The sequence below is a fragment of the Macaca fascicularis genome, chromosome 7 (assembly GCF_037993035.2).
Source record: "Macaca fascicularis isolate 582-1 chromosome 7, T2T-MFA8v1.1".
Lineage (NCBI taxonomy): Eukaryota > Metazoa > Chordata > Mammalia > Primates > Cercopithecidae > Macaca > Macaca fascicularis.
The window spans coordinates 115,749,502-115,772,898 of NC_088381.1; the positions used below are offsets into that span (position 1 = coordinate 115,749,502).

The 23,397-nt window shown below is 33.8% G+C and overlaps 1 pseudogene; it reads left to right on the forward strand.

Annotated features, from left to right (window-relative positions):
* Positions 1–2,645: 2,645 nt before the first annotated feature.
* Positions 2,646–3,688, forward strand: LOC135971716 (nucleophosmin-like; annotated as a pseudogene).
* Positions 3,689–23,397: the final 19,709 nt, after the last annotated feature.

Consider the following 23,397-nt stretch of genomic DNA (forward strand, 5'->3'; position numbering starts at 1 on the left):
CACGTGGTTCATTCTAGTTTCCCCTGTCCTTGCCTATCTGAAACTGCTCTTCCAATAGGAATAAACCTGCCTCACAGCATCCACCATGTATTTACGTATTCGTTCAACCCTACTCTATATATAGTTTTTTCAGAATTGTTAACCCAGACCACTGTGAAAAACAACTAGAGTATAGTGTTTACGTACAGTTCCTTTTGTTTCTAGTCTTACAGTTTCCAATCAAAGCACCATTTTCCAAAGTTACTTGTCAGCTAGTTTTCTGCCCACCCTTTTCAGTGAGGATTTTCCATAAATTTGTTATACAACTAGAATCTTTTTGTCACCATGTTCATTGCACACAATACATTATTCTGGTTAATTCTTTTAATTTGCATAAATTAAGATTTACTCTTTTTGTTGTACATCTTTTTTTGTTTTGAGACGGAGTCTCTCTCGTCACCCAGGCTGGAGTACAATGACACAGTCTTGGCTCACTGCAACCTCCACCTCCCGAGTTCAAGCGATTCTCCTGCCTCAGCCTTCAGACTAGCTGGGATTACAGGGACCCGCCATCATGCCTGGCTAATTTTTGTATTTTTAGTAGAGATGGGCTTTCACCATGTTGGCCACGCTGGTCTCGAACTGCTGACCTCATGATCCACCTGCCTCAGCATCCCAAAGTGCTGGGATTACAGGTGTGAGCCACTGTGCCTGGCCCTTTTGTGGTACCACTTCATGGGTTTCAATAAATGCATAGAGTTTTATATCCACCACTACACTATAATACCAATTAGTTCCACTGAACTGAAACATCGTAGTGCCTCTCCTAGTCAAACACTCTCCCTTCCACAATCATTTGAATACCCTGATCTGTCTTTCAATCCAACAGTTTTCCCTGCTCAAAAATGTCATATGAATGGACTTCAACATGTAGACTTTCAGACTGACTTCTTATGCATAGCAACATGCACTTAAAGTTCATCTAAGTAGCTCCATGAGTTAATAGCTTGTTTCTTTTTATCACTAAATAATATTCCATTATATGGACATACCATTGTTTGTTTATCCATTTATCTAACTAAAGGATATTATTTCAATGTTGCTTGAAATTTTTGGTGATTAAGAATAAAACTGCTAAAAACATTCCTCTGCATGTATTTTTCAGACATACATTTTCAAATCAATTGTGTAAATATTCAGGAATAGGCTTGCTACATTTAAATCTAAGATATATTTAGTAAGATACTGACAAACTACCTTGCAAAGTGCCATTTTGTGTCCCCACCAGCAATGAATGAGAGTTCCTGCTGCTCTGAATCCTTGCCAGGTTTGGGAATTGTCGGTGAAGAGTCTATTTAGATCTTCTGCCTTGTTTTTTAAGTAAAAGTTCTTTATCAGATATATTATTTGCAAATGTTTTCTCCCAGTTTATGACTTGTCTTTTCATTCTTGCAACTGTATCCTTCACAGAGCAAAATATTTTAAAGTTTTATTTAAAGTTTAATTTATCATTATGTTCTTTCATGAGTTACACTGTTAATGCCATACTTTAAAACACATAGTCAATCCCTAGGTAATGTAGATTGTTGTCCTATGTTTGCTTCTAGGTGCAGAATTTCTTTTTTACTCTTTTTGTTATAAATTTTTATGTGTTTTGACCCTATTTGTGTAAGTATATTTTTGGAATCTCTATTGTGTTCCATTGATCACTATTTCTATCTTTTTGTTAATAGTAAACAGTTTTAATTACTGAAGCTTAATAACATGTTTTAAGATCAGGTAATTGGAGTCTTGGAACTTTTTCTTTTAAAAATTGTTCTGATTATTTAAGTAGTAGCTTTACCTTTCCATATAAATATTGAACCATCTTATAAACAGAACATCTACGAAAAAGCTTGCTGAGATTTTTTTTTTTTTGAGATAGAGTCTAGCTCTGTCACCCATACTGGAGTGCAGTGGCTCGATCTCGGCTCACTGCAACCTCTGCCTCCTGGGTTCAAGCGATTCTCCTGCCTCAGCCTCCTGAGTAGCTGGGATTACAGGCGCCTGCCACCACATCCAGCTGATTTTTGTATTTTTAGTAGAGACTGGGTTTCACTCTGTTAGCCAGGCTGGTCTGGAACTCCTGACTTCGTGATCCGCCTGCCTCAGCCTCTCCACTTGCTGGGATTTCTATTGAGATTCTGTTAAATTAATAGATGAAATTGGGAAAAATTAACATCTTAACATTATGGGATGTTCCAGTTCTTTCTTCTTTTCATTGCTGAGTATAAAAAATTATTTTAAACTTAAAAAATACTAATTATAATGGCACAAAAATTGAAGCACATAGACATAAATACAACAAAATATGTTAACATAAGTTTTAAAGAACAGAAATCAACAAAGTATGTTCTCTGACCATGTGGAAATTAAAATATAAATCAATAACAGAAAGATAATTTTGGCAAACAGCAAATATGTGAAAATTACTCAGCATACTCTAAATGACCATGAGTCAAAAAAAAAAAAAAAAAAAAAAAAGAAATCAATATTAGGATATACTTAGAAATAAATAATAGTAACAATGTGAATTTTCAAAATGTGTGAGATGAAGCTCAAGTGTATACTACAAGGTAATTTAGTACCAACGTTTACAAATCAAAAATACATGCAATTTACAATGTATGCCTCAAACTTTTGAAGTTAGAAAAAAGAAGAAACTAAAGATAAGAGTGGAAGTCATTACACTGGCAACTTTGAAAAGGTCTGTACAGTCAACGGTTTCCCTTGGGGGCTTGAAATAAGACCACCAGTGGTCTCAAAGTTGAAGTGTGCTTCAGGGCCAGTGCATATTAGTGGACAACACTTAGCAGCTGTGGAGGAATATGCAGAGTCAGAAGATGAAGAGGAGGAGGATGGGAAACTCTTAAGTATATCTGAAAAGTGGTCTGCCCCTGGAGGTGGTAGCAAAGTTCCACAGAAAAAAGTAAAACTTGCTGCTGATGAAGAAGATGATGATGATGATCATGATGAAGAAGATGATCATGATTTTGATGATGAGGAAGCTGAAGAAAAAGCACCAGTAATGAAATCTATATGAGATACTCCAGTTAAAAATGCACAAAAGTCAAATCAGAATGGACAAGACTCAAAATTATCATCAACACCAAGATCAAAAGGACAAGAGTCCTTCAAAAAATCAGGAAAAAACTCCGAAAACACCAAAAGGACCTAGTTCTGTAGAAGATATTCAAGCAAAAATGCAAGCAAGTATAGAAAAAGGCGATTCTCTTCCCAAAGTGGAAGCCAAATTCATCAGTTATATGAAGAATTGCTTCCGGATGATTAACCAAGAGGCTATTCAAGATCTCTGGCAGTGGAGGAAGTCTCTTTAAGAAAATAGTTTAAACAATTTGTTAAAAATTTTCTGTCTTATTTCATTTCTGTAATGGTTGATATCTGGCTGTACTTTTTATAATGCAGATGAGAACTTTCCCTACCATGTTTGATAAATGTTGTCCTGGTTCCATTGCCAAGAATGTGTTGTCCAAAATGCCCATTTAGTTTTTAAAGACGGAACTCCACCCTTTGCTTTGTTTTAAGTATGTATGGAATGTTATGATAGGACATAGTAGTAGTGGTAGTCAGACATGGAAATGGTGGGGAGAAAAAAATATACATGTGAAATAAAACTCAGTATTTTAATAAAGTAAAAAAAAAATAAAAAGGACAAAAAGTAGAGAATGTCAACAAAGTAAAAAGGCAATACTTGAAAAGACTAGCAAAATTTGTAATCCTCTGGAAAGAGAGAAGTTACAAATTACCAAAATAAGAAATGCAATTATGGATGTCATTTTGCAGTATTACATTACTAAGAAAATGCAATAAATAACTCGGTGTGAATAAGTTTGACAACGTGAATGGTGTAGAACAATTTTTTGAAAGACATAATTGGCACAAGACAGAAAATCTCAATAGTATTATTTATATTTAAAAAATTAAAATTTTAATGATGGAATCTTCTTGCAAAGATAACTCTAGGACTGTTCTGCTTCACTAGGGAATTCTAGGCATTTAAGAAAATGATAATATACTAATTATATTAGAAAATAGAATAAAAATAAGTATTTCAAACTTATTTTATTAGGCAAGTATATCTTTGATTCCAAAACCAGACAAGGATACTCAAACAGAGAAGTATTACAGACAAATACCTCTCATGAATAAGAGGTACATTTTTCTTTTAAAAATATTATCAAATGGAATGCTACATATAGAACGTATTACAAGAAAATATGGCTTATCCCAATAATATAAGATTCATTTAAGATACAAAAATATACAAAAATTATTTAGTGTAACACATTACTAGAAAAAAGAAAAAATTTTATGTGGTCCCTTCAGAATATTAAAAATATGATTAAATTTAATATCCACTGATGAAAAAGTATCTCATCAAACTAGAAACAGGAGGACATATCTTTAATGAATGAAGTTATTTAAAATTTCTGTAGTTAATATCACACTGAATATGAAATAGTGCATTTCCCCTCGAAATTAAAAACATAGCAAATGATTTTCTTCTCACTTTTTCATTTAAGATATGAGGAGACACTGGCTAGTATATATAATAAGTTAAGGAAAAGAAATAGATATAGAGATTACAAAGACAAAAATAAACTTTCTCCTATGACCTCTTTTGTGTGTAGAAAACTCTAAGGAATCTACCAAAGAATACATATAGAACTAGAAGTAAATATACCAATGTTGCAGAACACAATGTTAATACCCAAAAGTTAATTCTCTCTTTTAATACTATCAATTAAATATTGGAAAATAAAATTAAGGAAATCTATAAAAATATCTACTAGGGGCAGTAAATGAATTTCACAAAAATTCAGGTCACTAAGTGCTAAGGTCTGAACATTTGCATTCCCTTTATATTCACATATTGAATCCTAATCAACAGTGCAATGGTTTTAGGAGGTAGGGCCTTTGAGAAATAATTAGCGCATTATAGCAGAGCCCTCATGAATTGCATTAGTGCCCTTATGAAAGAACAGCCTGAGCACCGCCTTTTCCCTTTGGCCATGTGAGAACATGGCTAGAAGGTGTCCTCTATGAGGCAGAAAATAGCCTTAAACAGACATTGACTCTGCTGGCACCTTGATCATGGGATTGGCCAGCCACAAGAACTGTGAGAAATAAATCTCTTTTGTTTATAAGGTATCCTGTTTATGGTGTTTTGTTATAGCAGCACTACTGAATTAAGACACTAAGTTAATATCAAAAAATCACTTGAATTTCTATGCATTAGCAATGACCAATTAGAAAATAAAATTTTTAAAAGAACAATTTACACTAACATTTAAAAACATAAAATACTTTATGGTAAATTTAATGAAAAATATGTAAGACTTCTCCAAAAGCTCGTTGATTACACTCTAAGAGTATTTTAGGTATAAAAGAGAAGTGAACAAAGTCCCTTTTATTAAGGTAAAAATGACACTGGTAAAGTGGAGAAAGGAGCAAATACAGTATTTTTGGAATTACCAAGTAGTTCCTTCACCTCCATATCATGGTTCTTCAGGTCCCAGATGCGAAGAGTCTTACCGCATGACACAGAGACCAAAATCAAACTGCCACTGGGTGTAAAGCTCAGATCTGTCACAACATCTTGGTGGCTGGAAAGATTCAAAAGCAGGAGCCCCATCTGCACCTCCCAAATCTTGATCTGCCTATCACTGAGTCCCATAGCAAGGACCCCACAAGAGACGTCTGGCACTTGGGGATGGTGGCATGCCCAGAGCTTCCTGCTGGGTGGGAAATAAGTAATGAAATAAAAAGGTAAACCACGTGGGTGGATTAAAGTACTTCATTTATGAATATCTTAATTAACCCCAAATTGATATATAGATTTAATGCAATCTCAGTATCCTAGCAAAAATTTACAAATAAATTAACTCACTGTTCTAAAAATTTATATAGAAAAACAACAAAATAATTGTGAAAAAAGAACAGACTTAGAGAACTTACTCTAATTCACTTCAAGATTAATTATTAATAAAATATATAAAAATCAGGATATTGTGATATTGGTGAAACAAAAGACCATAAATGGTATTGCACAGAATAAAAAGTTAAAAACAATTCCTGATAAAAGCCTCAAATGATTTTGATCCAGTAGCCAAAGCAAGTCAATTGGGAAACAAAAATTATTTACAACAAATAGTGTTTAAACAACTATATACATATATACACACACACACACATACATATTCATATATATTTATATATATGAACCCTTGACTTCTATACCGCCTTTGAAAATTAATAGAATATGAATAATAGACCTAACATAAGAGCTAAAAGTAAAAGCCTTCTGTGGACAAAAACAGAATATCTTCATGACACTATTTGTGGATACTCAAAAAGTATCAGTGGACTTTTTGGTATGTTAAATGAAATACTACATTATTTTGTAAAATAGAAGAAGGAAGAGAAACCCTGAGAGGCCCTTTTATAACAATATATTCTACAAGATGTAATTTCTCCAAAGACATGCCCAAAATATAATTGTAAGAAACGATTTATAAATAAACATGAATCCATTTAATAACAGAAAATACAAATACTGGTTTGAAAATGTATAATGACAATATATGAAAGTGTGCACTAAGATGCATTTTTTTAAAGAATGTAGTGATTTAATTAAAATTTGATCTCTGAAGATACATATAAAACTTTTTATAAATGAACAGAATTCATTTCTAACAGAATTTGATGAACTGTTACACGACTAAAATACTAGTAAAGAAAAATAATGTTAAATTGAGGATTTATTATTAACATTAAGAAAATTAGGAATAAAAATTATTGAAATTAAATGAGATACAGATAATTATCAGGAAAATAGGGAATATTATTTAAATAATTTTATCTGATATACAAAATTAAAAAGAAAATAACAATGTTTCTAAAGTTGTAACATTTTCAAATATTAAGTGGAGTCAAACACAATAAATTAAATAATCAAAAAGGAAATTAAAAAATTATTCCAGAATCTACTATATAAAGGCTTTGACTTAGTGCACTATGAATAGCAAAAGGCATAAAATATATCTCTGGTATCAGAAAGCTCAGATCCTAACTGAAAAGATAAAAGACACTCATAAAAGAAAGGCTTTGTAAGCAGCACATGACCAGTACTCCATGATTTGTGTGCACAAGTGCTGCTGGAGATAAGATCAATCTTGTTGAACTATGGTATTTATTAGTTAGGAGTAAATATAAATAATAACATAAAGCTATGAGTTCACAGATTTATTTATTTTTTCTCTTCCCTGAGTTTAGGAGTAAAGCTTACTGTAGTAGCCATCTTGATTTGTTATCAGTCAAAGGGAGAGCTGAGACTGCCAAACTGTAGCCCTGAAACAAATCCAGGGAGCAGCATCTATATCCAAATATTTACTCTGAATCATGGCAATGAACTGTGTTCTTAGGATCCATTCCAACAAAGTAATCCAGGAAATTAGGTAGCCAGAAAAGATAAAATTTGTCACACTGCACAGAAATATTTTTCTTAGAGAAGACAATGGAAATATAGGCTTTGTTTATCACAGAAATAGCTGATACATTCTTATGGTGAATTAATTTTATTCTTTTCAATTTGCAATAGACATGGAATACACCTTAGAATAGAAGACAGAAGAATGGTATTATAATGTTAACTCTTTTGTTGACAAGTTGTTGGAATTTCTGAAAGTCACTTAACCTCCATAAGACAGTTTATTTTCCTAAACAAATAGAAAGTAACAATCTCAGATTGTTATAACTAAAATTTAGATAAGATAAGCAAATGAAAGCAAGCATATATTCAGAATACCCAGTATATATGGAAATATTTCTTGGCAAGAATTTTATTGGGGCAATTTTGTGATATTATGCATTATCATCTTGTTTGTTCTATCTTTAAAACAAGCAATATTGTACTTGTTCCTATTTCTCCTTAAAGGTTTAGTAACATCAAAGTGGATTAATAACCTGAAGTATTTATATATATAAATTCAGTGATACATAATATAATGCTAAAAAGAGCAAGTTGGTTTTTATCTTGGAAATTACTTTCTGCTGTAAATAAAGAGAAATCTATGCCTTGGCAGTTTCTGTTCACCCATAATAAAAATATATGCAATGCTATTTTATTAAAATAATCTTCAATATATATTCTATCTTAGTAATATCTATCCGTAAAAGCTATTGATATCTGTAATATACTTGTCATTACAAAATTAACAATCCTGTATTTGGCACCAAGTAATTAGGGAAGGATAATATTTTAACTTCTTCTAATTCTTACTGTACCAGGTTAAAATTTTTGATTTTGTGGAGATAACGTCTTCAATCAAAAATAGTGTTTCTATTTATGATAATCTTAGTCCTTATGCAGATCAATATTGTGAGCAGAGATTTGCTGAAGAGAGATACATTTCTATAAATCGTATGAGGAATGTTGTTTAGGATCAACACTGTAATAAGGTTAGCTATATCATTAGCAGAATTATCTTTAAATATATATAATTTGGATTTTTTTAAAAAGGTGCAGCATGTATCTTTCATTTAACATAAAATCTCACATAAATATCCTACGCAAACCTCACAATAATAGAATAAAGCAGATAACAAACTTCATTTTGCTATGCAGGCCAGTGGTATCCATGTATGTAAAATCAGAGTTGAATATTTTTGGCTTAAAATACCCAATCTCCGATTTTCGTACATTACACTAAGCCACCGTAAGTTAAAACCTGAATTTGCAAGTCCAATGACTCTATGATCCTGCCAGCAGTGAACAATGCTGATTAAGGACCATATGTCATTTAGTGATTATTTCACGACACAACGATCATTTCAAATTGTTAATGAAACAAAAGAAGGATTTTCATAAAAATACAATTTTGAATACTATTTTATTTTCTAGATGAATGCCCATTTATTGTTCTTTTTTTCCCTCCCAAATCCCATGGAACATGTCAATATGTAAATAAGTCATTAGCCAAAGGGAAGGGAAATAAATAAATCCCTGTACTCAGCCCTAATAAGATTTCAGATGGGCTCCTAGTAATAAGCATATGAAAATGATAGATATATTCTCTACTTCCTCCAGGAAATTTCTATCTGACCTAGTTGCAATGCTACAGAGTTGAGTATGTTTCCCTAAATGTTAAGGGAAATTTGGGAAGCTTTGTGACTTCTTAATGTACTAAAAGAGAAGTGAAATAACTCGGGTTTAAGTGAGTCAAACAAAATAAAACCTTGGTTTTGTAAAACTGGAAAAAAAGAGTAGAACTGTTCTCAGAGATTATATTAATAGAGTATAATTTCAATATAATGTGGACATACATATGCATACATTTATATATGTATGTATTGGTATATTTTTCTGTTTCAGGACTCAAAAGCAACTGGAAGATTATTAAAAAATAGACTAAAAACAGAAAAATATATAGCTCCAGAGTACCCTGAAGCTAAGGCCACTTGCAATCAAGGCCCTTCTTAAAATGACAGCCAGCAGGTGAGCACTGTGAGATAGGGGAGCCAATGGAGTGCAGGCTTCTTGCGCCAGACAATGCCCAAGTGATTGCAAATGTGTCAGAACTGTATTCCACTACAATCACCCAACACAGCCGAGGGGGGTGCGAGGTTCTGTTGACAAAATTGTATGACGTTAAGTTTCTTCAAAATAGAACACATTTTCAGGAGAAGACACACTGTCATCCAAACCCATGTGCTTTTATAGCTAACAAAAAAAAAAAAAAAAAAAGGAAGAGAAAGAAGAAAATAGGATTTCTGTGACCCTTCCCTTTCAAAGACCCCATTTGAAATATGAGAAATGTTCTGTGGAAATGAAATAAGAACATTTAGAATAATGCAGGAATTTAAATAGCTTTTAAGGAAAAAAAGAGCCCGTTTCACTGAAAATTTAATGTCAAAAATGGAAATAGCATGGGAGGAAGACAAAAGTGAGTTGGACAGGGCCAATTTGTTGTAAATCAGGTCTCTGAAGAGGAGCGAGACTTAAGAGTAAGCTCAATGGCAAGCAGTGAGAGAAATATGTTAGGTGAAAAGGACAAACAATTAGAGATCAAATTTATTACTCACGATTTCTACAGCTACCTCTCATTTCTCCACCATCATTCCTGCTTGCCCCAACACTCGTCCTTGAAGTCTGGAGTATTATTGTTTAACTTGCTTGAGATTTTGAGTTCAGGCTGAAGGACGAAAGAGAATTTAGGTCAATTTATCTAGTCAATGTATTAAAGTTGCATGCCAATGAAAACATTTGTTACAAAATTGTAAAACTACATTTTTTGAAACCTATTATGGACTAGACATAGGTATGAAGCTCAAAATCTAAATTATTAATTTTTATAAAAATATTTGATAGGCTGGGGGCAGTGGCTCACGCCTGTAATCCTAGCACTCTGGGAGGCCAAGGCGGGCGGATCACAAGGTCAAGAGAGCGAGACCATCCTGGCCAACATGGTGAAACCCCGTCTCTAGTAAAAATACAAAAAATTAGCTGGGCTTGGTGGCACGCACTTGTAGTCTCAGCTACTCCGGAGGCTGAGGCAGGAGAATCACTTGAACCCAGGAGGCAGAGGTTGCAGTGAGCCAAGAGTGCAACAAACAAACAAACAAACATTTGATAAAATTTAATATTAAATCATAAGTATGTTATAATCTGGTTAAAAGCATAGATAAGAATTATGTAAAAATGAATATTAGAACAATTTCTTTAAAACTTTTAAAGAGGAGAAAATAGAAAAAGACGAGTAGAACAATGATTCTTCACAGCATGTACGCTATGAGTTACAGAATGATATCGTTGGAGAATCATCAAGGCAAGTTAATAATAACTTTACTTATTGAGCACTTAGTAAGCATATGATAATTACCAGTTATTATCATATGCCAGATACTGTGCTAAGCATTTTCATAATGTATTATATTCCATCCAGGTAACTAGTCTATGGGAACAGATTTGATATTCATGTTTTCCAGAGAAAGCGTAGTTGCAGATACTCAGTAACTAGTCCATACTCATAGGGTCAGTAAATGATAAGTATTTGAATTCATACTTCCCTGACTCCAAAATTTATTATTTTGTTTACTGAGTTATGTATGTTTTTAATATCATAAGCTATCTCCAGTCTCAGAGAAAATACACAACTCTTAGGCTATGACTCCCTGAGAGCATGTTAATTAATGAGAACCTCAACCTAAGACTTAAACCAAACCCCAGACTTGTGTCTATCCCTAACTCTACCTCTGGAAATAGTAATGATCTCAGTTATCTTGCTCCTCTATGAAGGTGTTTTATGTTGAGAGGAGAGGCCAGGCATTTCTGTTGGTGAGGCTGGTGAAATAGCGCAGGCCTGAATATGCAGACTTCAAACCTGTCTCATTTTGGGAGTCTGAGTCATGATAGGCAACAATCTCAGAATTACAATGTGTCAGCACAACATTTAATGTTCTCTGAGGATGCATGTCCAATGTGCATCATCATGTGAGCTCTGCTTCACAGCCATTGAGAGACCATCCAGCAGAGCACATGAGTCAGGGAAGAGTACAGAGGGAACGCACACCTTCATGTCCGTTCTTATCCTGGAAGTGGCACGATTCACTTCTGGATTCATTGCCTAGAATTAGTTTCATGGCTCTCTCTTCATATGCAAGCACATGACGTATTTGGTAAATTTTATATTTTTGCTACTAGGGGTAGGGAGAAGTACCTGAAAGGCTGTCGAAATCACTTTCTCTTCACCCTGTGCCAGGATTTGTGTAGACAGAGAATGTGTTTGATGTTATGGTCTTTTCCTGGGAAGTTTTTTAGTTTGTTTTGTATTAAAGCAGATTCTCTCAAGAAAGAGTTGTTTAATTATCCACGTTAAAATGTATTTTTATGTATTTAAGAACCATAATATTCTCATAGTTATCAATTAGATTATATGTTAAAATTGTTTATTTTCATTGGCATGAATTTTGTAGATTCAGTTTTATTCTAATAATATAAATGTGACATTTAATTTTTTTTATGTTAATGGCAATATTGTGCTATAATACTTTAAATATATATTATGTAGAGTCATATATTAAAATAATTTCAGTAATCTAATTTATATTTTAAATTCTATTGATTTTACAGCATTCACTGTTATCTCATTCTTTTTAAATTTTTAACTTTTGTGGATACATAGTAGGTGCATATATTTGTGGAGTACATGAGACATTTGGATACAGGCATGTAATGTGCAAATCATTACTCGAGATTTCTACAGCTACCTCTCATTTCACACCAGGGTAAATGGAATATCTGTCATCTCAAGCATTCATCCTTTGTGTTACAAATTATCCAGTTATGCTTTTTAAGTTATTTCTGAATATACAATTACATTATCATTGACTATAGTCACCCTGTTGTGTATTCAAATACTAAATCTTATTATTTAATTTGTTGGTATCGATTAACCACCCCAATTCTCCCCCACTCCCCACTACCTTCCCAGCCTCTTGTAGCCATCCTTCTACTCTCTATCTCCATGAGTAAAATTGTTTTACTTTTTAGATCCCACAAATAAGTGAGAACATGTGAAGTTTGTCTTTCTGTGCCTGTTTTATTTCACTTGACATGATGACCTCCAGTTACATCCATATTGTTGCAAATTACAGGGTCTCATTTTTTTAATGGCTGAAAAGTACTCCTTTCTATACATGTACCACATTTTCTTTATCCATTCATCTGCTAATGAACATCCAGGTTGCTTTCAAACCTTGGCTATTGTGAATAGTGCTGCAATGAATGTGGGAGTGCAGATATCTCTTTGATACACTGATTTCATTTCTTTTGGGTATATATCTAGCAGTGAGATTGCTGGAGCATACAGTAGTTCTAATTTTAGTTTTTTGAGGAACCTCCAAAATGTTCTACATAGTGATTGTACTAATTGACATTCCCTCCAACAATGTACCAGGGTTTGCTTTTCTCCACCTCCTGCCAGCATTTGCTATTGCTTTTCTTTTTGATAAAGATCATTTTAATGGAGTGAGATAATATCCCATTGTTTTCATTTGCATTTATCTGATGATCAATGATGATGAGCACCTTTTCATATATCTATCATTTGTATGTCTTCTTTTGAAAAATGTCTATTCAGACCTTTTGCCCATTTTTAAATTGGATTATTAGATTTTTTTCTATAGAGCTGTCTGAGCTCTTTATATATTCTGGTTATTAATCCCTTGACAGATGGGTAGTTTGCAAATATTTTCTGTCATTCCGTAGGTTGTCTCTTCACTTTGTTGATTGTTTCCTTTGCTATGTAGAAGCTTTTTAACTTGATGTCATCCAATGTGTCCCTTTTTGCTTTGGTTATCTGTGCTGGTGAAGTATTACTCAAGAAATTCCAGCCCCATTCAATATTCTGGAGAGATTCCCCGATGTTTTCTTTTAATAGTTTCACAGGGTGAGGTCCTAGATGTAAGTGTTTAACCCATTTTTGTACATGGTGAGATAGTCAAGTTTTATTCTTCTGCTATAATATCCAGTTATCCCAGCACCATTTATTGAAGAGACTGTCCTTTCCCCAATGTATGTTCTCGGTGTCTTTGTTGAGAATGAGCACCCTATAGATGGATCGATTTATTTCAGTGTTATCTAATCTGTTCCATTCATCTATGTGTCTGTTTTTATGCTAGTACCATGCTGTTTTGATCACTATAGCTCTGCAGTGTAATTTGAAGTTAGATAATGTGATTTCTTCAGTTTTGTTCTTTTTGTTCAGGATAGCTTTAGTTATTCTGTTTTTTGTGGTTCCATATACATTTTAAGAATTATTTTTTCTATTTCTGTGAAGAATATCATAGATAACTTGATAGACATTGCACTGAAACTATAGGTTGCCTTAGGTAATATGGTCATTTTAGCAATTATTTATTCTTCCAATCCATGAGCATGGAATATTTTTTTATTTTTGTGTCCTCTTCAATTTCCTGCATCAAAGTTTTGTAGTTTTCATTGTAGATATCTTTAACTTCTTTGGTTAATTTCTAAGTATTTTATTTGTAGCTATTGTAAATGGGATTCCTTTCTCGATTTATTTTTCAGATTGTTTGCTGTTGGCACATAGAAATGCTATTGATTTTTGTGGATTGATGTTCAATCCTGCAAATTTACTGAATTTGTTAATCAATTTCAATAGTGTTTTGGTGGGGTATTTAGTTTTGTACAAACATGAGGTCATAGCATCAGTAAAAAAGGATGATTTGACTTTTTCCTTTCCAATTTGAATTGACTTTATTTATTTTTTCTTTCTGATTGCTCCAGCTAGGACTTCCAGTACTACATTGAATAACAGTGGTGAAAGATGGCATTCTTGTTGTATTCCAGATTTTAAAGGAAAGGCTTTCAGTTTTTCCCCATTCAGTACAATACAAGCTGTGGGTCTCTTGTAGATGACTTTTCTTATGTTGAGGCATGGTTTTTTATACCCAGTTTATGGGATTTAGATAGTAAAGGGGCATATGTTGAATTGTTTTTGAATACCAGGAATAAATCCCACTTAAACACAATTAATGATCTTTTTATTGTGTTGTTGAACTTGGTTTGCTAGTATTTTCTTGAGGATGTTTGCATCAATTTTCAACAGGGATATTAGCCTTTAGTTTCCTTTCTCTGATGTGTCTTTGTTTGCTTTTGTTATTAGGGTAAATCTTGCCTCATAGAGTAAGTTTTGAAGTGATTCCTCTTCTAATTTTTGGAATAGTTTGAGTACAACTGTTATTAGCTCTTCTTTAAATGTTTGGTAGAATTCAGCAGTGAAGGCATCATGTCTTGGGTTTTTTGTTGCTGGAAGAATTTTTTATTGCTGCTTCATTCTCGTTACTTGTTATTGGTCTGTTCAGGCTTTGGCTTTCTTCTTAGTTTAATCTTGGTAGGTTGTATGTGTCTAAGAATTTATATATTTATTCTAGATGTTCCAATTTATTGGCATATAGTTGCTCATAGTAGACACTAAGGATCCTTTAAAATTCTGTGGTATGGATTGTAATGTATACCTATTCAAATCTGATTTATTTGTGACTTTTCTCCTTTACTCATAGTCTGACTAAAGGTATGTTCATTGTGTTTATCTTTAAACATAACCCATCTTTTTGTTTCATTGGTCTTTTGCATTATTTTCATCATTCCAAATTTATTTAATTCTGCTCTAATCTTTTTTTATTTCAATAGGTTTTTGAGGAACAGGTGGTGTTTGGTTACACGGATAATTTCTTTAGTGGTGATTTCTAAAATTTTGGTGCATCCATCACCCAAGCAGTGTACACTGTACCCAACGTATAGTCTTTTATCCCTCACTCCCCTCCCACCCTTCTCTCTGAGTCCCCAAAGTCCATTGTATCATTCTTATGCCTTTGAATCCCATAGCTTAGCTCCCACTTATAAGCGAGAACATACAATGTTTGGTTTTCCATTCTGGAGTTACTTCACTTAGAATAACGGTCTCCAGCTCCACCCAGGTTCCTGCAAATGCCATTACTTCATTCCTTTTTATGGGTGAATAGCATTCCATGGTGTATATATATATATATATATATATACACACACACCACATTTTCTTTATCCATATGTTGATTGATGGGCATTTGGGCTGGTTTCATATTTTTGCAATTGCAAATTATGCTGCTATAAACATGTGAGCAAGTGTCTTTTTCGTATGATAACTTATTTTCCTCTGGGTAGATACTCAGTAGTGGAATTTCAGGATCAAATGGCAGATCTACTTTTAGTTGCTTAAGGAATTTCCACAATGTTTTCTATAATGGTTGTACTACTTTACATTCCAACCAACAGTGTAAAACTGTTACCTTTTCACCACATCCACACCAACATCTATTGTTTTATGATTTTTTGATTATGGCCATTCTTGCGGAAGTAAGGTGGCATCACCTTGTGGTTTTGATTTGCATTTCCCTGATCATTAGTGATGCTGAGCATTTTTAATGTGTTTGTTGGTCATTTATACATCTTCTTTTGAGAATTGCCTATTTATGTCCTTAGTCCAGTTTTTGATGGGATTATTTGTTTTTGTCTTGCTGATTTGTTTGAGTTCCTTATAGATTCTGGATATTAGCCCTTTGTTGAATGCATAGTTTGTAAAGATTTTCTCCCACTCTGTGGGCTGTCTGTTTACTCTGCTAACTATTTATTTTGTGGTGAAGAAGTTTTTTAGTTTGATTAAGTCCCATCTATTTATCTTTATTTTTGTTGCATTTGCTTTTCGGTTCTTGGTCATGAAGTTTCTGCCTAAACCAATGTCTACAGAAATTTTTCTGATGTTATTTTCCAGAATTTTTGTGGTATCAGGTCTTAGATTTAAGTGTTTGATCTGTATTGAGTTGATTTTACTATAAGGAGAGAGGTAAGGATCCAGTTTCATGCTTCCCCATGCGGCTTGCCAATTATCCCAGTACCATTTGTTGAATAGGGTGTCCTTTCCCCATTTTATGTTTTTGTTTGCTTTGTTGAACATCACTTGCCTGTATGTATTTGGGTTTATTTCTGGGTTCTCTAGTCTGTTCCATTGGTCTATGTGCCGATTTTTATACCAGTGCCATGCTATTTTGGTATCTATAGCTTTATATTATAGTTTGAAGTCAGGAAATGTGATGCCTTGAGATGTGTCCTTTTTGCTTAGTCTTGCTTCGGCTATGTAGGCTCTTTTTTGGTTCCATATGAATTTTAGGATTTTTTTTTCTAGTTCTGTGAAGAATGATGGTGACAATTTGGAGAAAATTGAGTTAAATTTGTAGATTGCTTTTGGCAGTACGGTCATTTTTACAATATTGATTCTACCCATCCATGAGCATGAAATGTGTTTCCATTTGCTTGTGTCATCTATGATTTATTTCAGTAGCGTTTTGTAGTTTTCCTTGTAAAAGTCATTCCCCTCCCTAGTTAAGGATATTCCCAAGTATTTTATTTTATTTTACTTATTGTATTTCATTTTTGCCACTATTGTAAAAGTCATCAGATTCTTGATTTGATTCTTGGCTTGCTCACTGTTGGTGTACAGCAGTGCTACTGATCTGTGTAGACTGATTTTGTATCCTGAAACTTTACTGAATTCATTTACCAGGTCTAGGAGCTTTTTTGATGAGTATTTGGGGTTCTCTAGGTATACACTCATGTCATGGGTAAACAGCAATGGTTTGTCTTCTTCTTTACCGATTTGTATGACCTTTCTTTTTTCTCTTGTCTTATTGGTCTGGTTATTGCTTCCAGTACTATGTTGAAAAGAAGTGGTGACATTGGGCATCCTTGTCTTGTTTCAGTTCTCAGGGGGAATTCTTTCAACTTTTCCCCTTGAGTATAATGTTGGCTGTGGGTTTTTCATAGATAGCTATTATTACCTTAAACTATGCCCCTTCTAGGTAGATTTTATTGAGGATTTTAATCATAAAGTGATGCTGGATTTTGTCAAATGCTTTTTCTGCATTTATTGAGATAATCACATGATTTTTATTTTAAATTGTTTATGTGGTGTATCACATTTATTGACTTGCATATGTTAAGCTATCCTTACATTTGTAGCATGAAACTCACTTGATCATGGTGGCTTATCTTTTGGATATGTTGTCGGACTCAGCTAGTATTTTGTTGAAGGTTTTTGTATCTATATTCATCAGGGATATTGGTCTGTAGTTTCCTTTTTTTGTTAAGTCCTTTCCTGGTTTTGGTATTAGGGTGGTGCTGGCTTCATAGAATAATTTAGTTAAAATTTTCTCTTTCTCTATCTTATGGAATGTTATCTAATACTTTCAATAAGATTGGTACCAATTCTTCTTTGAATGTCTGATATAATTCAGCTGTGAATCCATCTGGTCTTGGACATTTTTTGGTTGGAAATTATTTTATTACCACTTCAAACTCACTGCTTGTTATTGGTCTGTTCAGAGTTTCTATTTCTTTCTGATTTAATCTAGGAGGGTTGTCTATTTTCAGGAATTTAGTCATCTCCTCTAGGTTTTTTAGTTTGTGCATATAAAGGGGCTCATAGTATCCTTGAATGATCTTTTGTATTTCTGTGGTATTGGTTGTAGTATCTTTCATTTCATTTCTAATTGAGCTTATCTGAATCTTCTGTCTTCTTTTCTGGGTTAACCTCACTAATGGTTTATCAGTTTTATCTATCTTTTCAAAGAATCAGCATTTTGTTTCATATATCTTTTGTGTTTTTTGTTTGCATTTAATTCAGTCCTTCTCTGATCTTTGTTATTTCTTTTCTTCTGTTGGGTTTGTTTCTATTTCTCTAGTTCCTTGAGATGGGACCTTAATTGCCTATTTGTGCTGTTTCAGACTTTTTGATACACGCAATTAATGCTATGAACTTTCCTTTTAGCACTGCTTTTGCTGTATCCCAGAGTTTTTGATAGGTTGTGTTACTATTGTCATTCAGTTCAAATATTTTTTAAATTTCCATCTTGATTTCATTATTGACCAACAATCTTTCAGGAGTGGATTATTTAATTCTATATATTTGCATACTTTTGAGGATTCCATTTGGAATTGATTTACAATATTATTACACTGTTGTCTGAGAGAATACTTAAGATAATTTTGAGTTTCTTAAACTTATTGAGACTTGTTTTGTGGCCTATCATATGATCTATCTTGGAGAATGTTCCATGTGCTGATGAATGTAATGTATATTCTGCAGTTGTTAAGTAGAATGTTCTGTAAATGTCTGTTATGCCCATTCTTTTCTAGGGTGTAGTTTAAGTCCATTGTTTCTTTGTTGACTTTCTGTCCTGATGATTGTCTAGTGCTGTCAATGGGGTATTGAAGTTCTCCACTAATATTGTGTTGCTGTCTAACTCATTTCTTATATCTAATATTAATTGTTATAAATTTGGAAGCTCCAGTGTTAGAATATATATTTAGGACTGTGATATTTTTCTGTTGTACTAGTCCTTTTATCATTCATTACATAATGTTCCTCTTTGTCTTTTTTAACTGTTGTTGCCTTAAAACAACTCATTTTTGGTGTCCATTTGCATGGAATATCTTTTGCCACCTTTTAACCTTCAGTTTATGTGGGTCCTTATGTGTTAAGTGAGTCTCTTGAAGACAGCAGATACTTGTTTGGTGAATTCTTATCCAATTTGCCATTCTGTATCTTTTAAGTGGAGCATTTAGCTCGTTTACATTCAATGTTAGTATTGAGATGTGAGGTACTATTCATTCATCCTGCTAGTTGTTGCGGGAAGACCTTGTTTTTTTCCTTCATTAGTGTTATTGTTTTATAGGCCCTGTGAGATTTATGCTTTAAGGAGGTTCTCTTCTGGTGTATTTAGAGGTTTTGTTTCAAGATTTAGAACTCCTTTTAGAAGTGCCTCTAGTGCTGGCTTGGTAGTGGAGAATTATCTCAGTGTTTGTTTATCTGAAAAGGACTTTATCTCTCCATGTACAAGCATTGTTTTGCTGGATACAGAATTTTTGGCTGATAATTGCCTTGTTTAAGGAAGCTAGATACAAAATTCTTAGCTGATAATTGTTTTGTTTAAGAGGGCTAAAGATAGGACCCAATTCCTTCTAGCTTGTAGGGTTTCTGGTGAGAAAACTGCTCTTAATCTGATAGATTTTCCTTTATAGGTTACTTGATGCTTTTGCTTCACATCTCTTAAGATTCTTTATGTTGACTTTAGATAAGCTGATGACTATGTGCCTAGGCAGTGTTCTTTTTGCAATGAATTTTCCAGGTGTTCTTTGTGTTTCTTGTATTTGGATGTCTAGGTCTCTAGCAAGGCCAGGAAAGTTTTCCTTGATTATTTTCTCAAATAAGTTTTCCAAACTTTTAGATTTCTCTTTTACTTTAGGAACACCAATTATTCTTAGGTTTGGTCATTTAACATAATCACAACTATTGGAGACTTTGCTCATTTTTTAAAATTCTTTGTTTCTTTGTCTTCATTGGATTGGGTTAATTCTAAAACCTTGTTTCAAGCTCTGAAGTTCTTTCTTTTATTTGTTTGATTCTATTATTGAAAATTTCCAGTATATTTTGCATGTCTCTTAGTGTGTCTTTCATTTCCAGAAGTTGTGATTATGTTTAATTTATGATATCTATTTCTCTGGAGATTTTTTCATCTATATCCTGTATTATTTTAAAAATTCCTTTAACTTGGTTTTCACCTTTCTCTGGTACCTCCTTAAGTAGTTCAGTAATCAACCTTCTGAATTCTTTTTTTTTCTGGAAAATCAGAGATTTCTTTTTGGTTTGGACCTATTGCTGGTTACCTAGCGTGATCTTTTGTAGATGTTAAAGAATCTTGGTTTGTTATATTACCAGAATTGTTTTTCGGTTTCTTCTCATTTGAGCAGACTATATCAGAGGAAAGATCTAGGATTCAGATTCTTTTGTTCCAAAGGGTGATCCCTTGAGGTGGTGCTCTCCTCCTTCCCCTAGAGATGGGGCTTCCTGAGAGCTAGACTGCAGTGATTTTTATTGCTCTTCTGAGTCTAGACACCCATTGGAGCCATCAGGCTCTGGGCTGGTACTGGGGAGTGTCTACAAAGTGTCCTGTGATGTGATTTTTCTTCAGGTGTCTCAGCTGTGGCTCCAGCATCCTTCTGCAGTGGAGGTAGCAGTGGAGTGATCTGGACTCTGTGAAGGTCCTTGGTTTTAGTTTTGTTTAATATGCTGGTTTTCTCAAATGCTAGTTGTGCAGGCAGTGAAGTCATGTGGACAGACTCAGAACCTCTGGTTAGTCAGGATATTAGAGGTGGTAGAATTAGCCATTGTTTTCTCCTTTCTTGGAGCAGGGTCATTCTTTTATGAATTGTTGTAATGGCTTGAGTCGGTTAGCTTCCAGTCAGGAGGTGGTGCTTTCAAGAGAGCATCAGCTGCAGTAGTATAGTGCAGATACAAGCTTGCCCTAAGGTCATTTGGATAGGTATTTTGGTTTCTCAGGCACTGGGAAGAGCCATAGAACCCCCAAGAGATTATGTCTTTTGTCATTGGCTACCAGGATGGGTAGAGAAAGTCCACCAGGTGGGGGCAGGGTTAGATGTGTCTGAGCTCAGACTCTTCATGGGTGTGGCTTCTTGCAGCTGCTGTGAGAGATGGAGGTGTGGTTCTCAGGCCAGTGGGGTTATGTTTAACAATTGCTGTGCTCTCCCTCACCCAAACACACAAATTCTCTGTCTGCACCACCTGCTGCTACCACATGATGGGGGAAAGGGTGGTGTTGGCGATTCAAGACTGTCTTCCTACTTTTGCAGTGCCTCCTTTTAAATATATAAAGTTAAAAATAGATACTGAGGGATCACCTGATTTTGGGTTCTTATAAAGGTTTTTTTTTGTGTGTAGATAGTTGTTAAAATTGGTGTTTCTGCAGAGGGAATGGTCAGTGGAGGCATATGTTCAACCATCTTGCTCCTCTGCTCCAGCCCCATTGTTTTAATGCACATGTATTTGTTTATTTCTGATAGTAAACATGTAAATCTTTATAATCATTCTTAATAAAATTGAGTTTTAAAACTTTTTTAGTGAGATTGAACATTTCAAATATGTCATATATGTTTGCTCGTTTAAGCACCTTACACTATAAGTCATTGTAATAAGGCGTACATTTACAAGCAAATGTGTTTCTGCTCCATAGAAATTAATGAAAACTACAGGGAACTTGAATATAGAAATTGGAAATGATTTTATTAAATGTATTTTTAAGGAGGCTCCATTCTAGAATGTTTGTTTTCCTATGAGGATTCTCTTATGAGCAGCTATTTGTTTACAGCATAAACTGTTTTAAAATTGTTTTAGGTCATGTTCAATTATATGAAAACAAGTATACCAATATACATGTTTATAAATATAAAGTGAATTAACATTTGAAGTTGTTTTATTATCTTTTTAAAGAATTAATTTCTTTTGTACAATATGAATAACTTGTTATTTCTAGATTCTTTAGTTTCTTTACATTAGATTTTCATTTAAAATATCATATTAATTCTCAAAATTTGTTTTTGGTCTCCACTATATATCTTAATTGCATGAGAATCCATATCCTTAGAGAACTGGATAGTGTACTTCATTTCTAAAGTCAGAGATCTGATTTTCTTCTTATTCTCTCCATTTCAACTATGCTATTTTCTTTCCATTTTGGTCAAAATAAGGCAGTGCAATTTCACTTCCAAATTAATTAATTCTCTCATCTCTAACAATTATAGGGATTGCCTTTTTCTACAATTTCTACTTATCATTTTTCTTTTTTCACCACAGCATCCTGTAAAACAAAATATATTAACAACATTAAATTTATAAGTATTTATTTTAAGGTGGAAACTAATATCAGCTGTTTTCAAGTTTTATCAGTAGTGGTCCTACAAATTAATTTCTTAATAAAGATCAAACATTTATGGGGACATCCATGAGTGAAAGAAATTGTGGATGTGAAGAATCGATAAAAAGCAATGATTTGTTCCTATAATGTTTACATATATAAGTAGAAATTTAGAACATATCAATAATAAGAATAAAGAAGAGGGACACTTTTATGCATCTTTCTCATTTAATATTTCTACATTTATTTATACTGTGGGTTTGTGATACTAGGAAGTATTGTTTGTGAAGAAGAAAACACAAAAAGAGAGAGGATGATAATGAAGATAACCAGATGCTTGGCAGACAATCTTAAACTCATTCAGACAACAGATATTTAGTCCAGTGTGCCTAGGAAGAAAATATTTCACTTTCTCCTTCACCTTGCCCCACTGCCCATGAGTCTAGTTCCAGTTTTCTTTTTTACTGAAACAGGGTCTCACTCTGTTGCAGGCTGGAGTGCAGTGGCTCAATCTTGGCTCACTGCTGTCTTGACCTCCTGAGCTCAAGCAATCCTCCTGCATCAGCCTCCTGTGTGGCTGAAACTACAGGTGTGTGCTTCCACACCTGGCTATTTTTTTATTTTTTATTTTTGTAGAGACAGGGGTCTCACCTTGTTGCCAGGCTGGTCTCAAACTACCTGACTCAAGTGATCCTCCAGTCTCCACCTCTCAAATTTCTGGGATTACAGGCATGAACCATTGTACCTGGCTAGGTCTAGTTTTTTAAAGGAAAAAAAATTGCCTAGGAAAATAATGTGGAGTATTTCAGGTACCAGGGAACTGACAGCAGAATCAGAGAGAGAATGTGCTTATTATTTTCCAACGCTGGAAAATTACTCTATGGTGGGAAATTCAATCGGAAATGAAGCTGTGAGAAGAATAGCTGACTGTCCCAATTAACAACGTAAAACCGCAAGAGAAACTATATAAGTCTTCACAGGAACAATTGCTTAAAAACCTAAGTTTATATCAAAGACTAATGAATAGCCTGG